The sequence below is a fragment of the Populus euphratica genome, unplaced genomic scaffold (genome assembly GCF_000495115.2).
Source record: "Populus euphratica unplaced genomic scaffold, PopEup_1.0 scaffold1243.1, whole genome shotgun sequence".
Classification (NCBI taxonomy): Eukaryota; Viridiplantae; Streptophyta; class Magnoliopsida; order Malpighiales; family Salicaceae; genus Populus; species Populus euphratica.
Window position 1 is genome coordinate 15,902 of NW_011501090.1, and position 3,530 is coordinate 19,431.

A 3,530-nucleotide genomic window follows, 5' to 3' on the forward strand; every position below is an offset into this window, starting at 1 on the left:
AACACACAAGATAGTATAGAGCAAGTAAGGGGTCGATCCCATGAGAAAGTTTCAAGTCAGATTATTATGTTGTATGTTATGTAATTGGAGGGATTTAGTTTGTGATTATCTAAACTATTGTAGCATTTAAACTAGCAAACAAAATCAATTAAAACTGAAATTTATCAAGAAAACAAACCTTTCACAAGCACACATCTACCAAGGGAAATTAAAACCGATCCTTAAAACAAAACTAGAATTTATATTTTGAATTTTTATCTTTTCTTAATGTTGGTTAATTAACGGATCCGCCGTATAGTTAACCCTAACCAACAAACAATCACAATGTCCGCATTAATGATTATTATAATAAAGTAAAAGATTTTATGTTCACTTGAATAAATAATAAGCTTTTTAGCTTTCACTTTTCCTTAATTTTCATGTTCTCTATCTATACATACATACATATCTATATATACACACACTTTGTATGTGGCTTGATATTCTCGCTTGAAATTAAATCATCTGATTATTATAATAAACTAAAAGTTTTTTTTATTTGAAATTTGTATAAATTTATATTTTTTTTTCTTGTCTATTTTAGCCGATTGAGAGAAAATAACCTAAGAAGTCTATCTTCTAATCAATCCTTAAAATTAAATCATCTTATTATTATAATAAAGTAAAAGTTTTTTTAATTTGAAATTTGTATAGATTTATATTTTTTTTCTTGTCTATTTTAGCGGGTTGAGACAAAATAACTTAAGAAGTCTATCTTCTAATCAATCCTCAATTTTTAATGTATTCAATCAAGTCCTTAATTGAGATATTGATTTTAAGAATCAATTCAATTGCATTCCTGCCAAACTCAAATGCCACCTTAAGAATCAATTCAATTGCATCCCTACCAAACTCAAATGCCACCCCTAAAGTTGATTGTCTTTTTCATTTTGATCATTGGTTTTGAATTTATGTATTTTGACCCTCAACTAATCAACAAAATTCCAATTTCATCAATTTGGCTCCTGATTCAGTCAATTTCAGCCCCTATATTCACGTGCCTTTTACATTCTGGTCCTTGATTTTGTATTTTTTTGTAAACTCCCTAATTACCCATCAAACTTAAATATTTATGCTATTAAGCCCTTGATTTGACCAAAGTAAACTCTTACAAATTGTCATTAGACCCCTAAACTTTAATTTCTTCTAATTAAAACCCAAATTGACTTAAAAAAATATGTTTTCTTGCAATTAAACCCTCCATAAATTTAATGAAACCTTCAACAAAATCTGATTGGTTCCTTAAACATCCAATTTTGTCTTTTTTATATTAATTTTTCATTGTCAATAGAACTTCCATCAGTCAAAAATATATTGTAAAATTTCAATTTTTGTATTTTTAAACCTCCTTAACCAATCTTTGGCTATTTTCTAGGCGCTCTAATATTCCCTTTTCACTAATATATATTTTTTGTATTCTTCCAAAAAAAATTCCCTTTTTTGAGTGGTGATCCTTAAAAATAGGCAACAATAAATGCCTCCTCTTTACAATACTTACGGAGTAAAGATTTGTTAAGTGTTTTGCATAGTAAGTTTTTAAAGACAAACAAATTGTTATTCAAGACTAAAATTTTCAAAGCAATCCCCTTCTACCAGAAACATTATCAAAACTATATACAACTTGGTTATTTTGACATTCTAATCTGGTGATCCCCTAAATCTCTCTCTTCAGTTGTGTTAATCTAAAATCCCAATCCGTCAATTCCTTTTAACTAGAACTGAAATATGTGTTTTCGACTTGGTCAACCTGAAATCTCATCTAGCGATTTCTTTTATCCAGAACTAGAATTTCTATCTTTGGTTGGGTGAACTTGAAATCCCAATCTAACAATTCCCTTTAACTAGAACCATAATATGTGTTTGCGACTCGGTCAACCTGAGATGCCTTTTGGTGATTCTTTTTAACTAGAAACTAAAATCTATATTTATGGATCGGTCAACTTGTAGTGCTACAACATGTATGGATTTGTAGATGAAAAGAATAATCCTTACAAGGATATGATTATGGATGCAATAAGAATAAAACAAGGTAATGCTAGTCAGTGTCCAATCATGGAAGAAGATTGTAATGCAGATGTGACCAGGTTTTTATATTTGTTGAAAGATTCTGGTGAACCTTTATGGGATGTTTGCATAAATCATAATAAATTATCGGTCATTGCATAAGTATTCACCATCAAGTCAGATTATGTGTGAAGCTTGAGAATAAAGTATACAAAGAGGGGGAGGTTTATAATAATTCAAAATGTTGTTATAATATAAAATAAAAATAAAAAAAGGGTGAAAGATGGGGCCAAAATGGAATTAAGAAGAGATGGGACTATAAATACTCATCCTTTCTCTCATCCATAATCGGCTGATAATAAGAATACTCATCCTTTCTCTCATCCATAATCGACTGATAATAAGGAGGGGGGAGAATTTTAGATTTTCCCTTCATCAAAACTAGAAGTAAACACATGAAATTATTAAATTCAAATAAGCCTTGGAATTATTAAGCGGAGGAACACAATCGGATGGAAAAATTAGCAAGAAGAAAAGTGGAGAATTGGTGGAGAAAAGAGGGGGAAGAGTGGTTGACTATATACAAGGAGAAGAAGGCTAAGATTCTTCTAAATTTGTGAAGTAAAATTTAGATTTCCATCCAAGTAAGGAGTTCAAATTCCAATTTTTATGAAATTAACTTCAATTTGATTAGAAGTTTATGCTTTTCTTAAATTGAGAATTAGGTTCTTTAACATAAAATGTTGGGAAAATGCAGAAATGAGTGAGGTTAAATGGATTAGAATAATCTAAGAGCCTTAAAGAAGAAGAAGAAATGAGTGCATAAAAAAGAGGAAGGGAACTTTTGGTTACCTTGGGCATATTCTTTGCTAGGATACTGTAGAGAGGGAATGAAAACTTATGATGTGCTTAATTAACTAATTTGGTACTAGTGACCTTAAGAGGACATAAAAATGAGACGGGAATGCCATAAATAAAGGGAAGGCATGGCTGTGACTAACGAGGAAGTAAGGATTTAAGATGAATTGGAGATCTTTCTCTATTAGCAAAATAGGGCAGGTTTGTTGCCCTGTTTCCTGGGGGAAATTTGGACCTGAAAACTATAGAATCCAGGGAGGGTCCCCCATAGAAGTTGAAGGCGAGAGTGCTAGTTTTTTTTGCGATGTCGCGGTCACACAAATTAATTACCCTAACTTAAAACACAACACACAAGATAGTATAGAGCAAGTAAGGGGTCGATCCCATGAGAAAGTTTCAAGTCAGATTATTATGTTGTATGTTATGTAATTGGAGGGATTTAGTTTGTGATTATCTAAACTATTGTAGCATTTAAACTAGCAAACAAAATCAATTAAAACTGAAATTTATCAAGAAAACAAACCTTTCACAAGCAAACATCCACCAAGGGAAATTAAAACCGATCCTTGAAACAAAACTACAATTTATATTTTGAATTTTTATCTTTTCTTAATGTTGGTTAATTAACA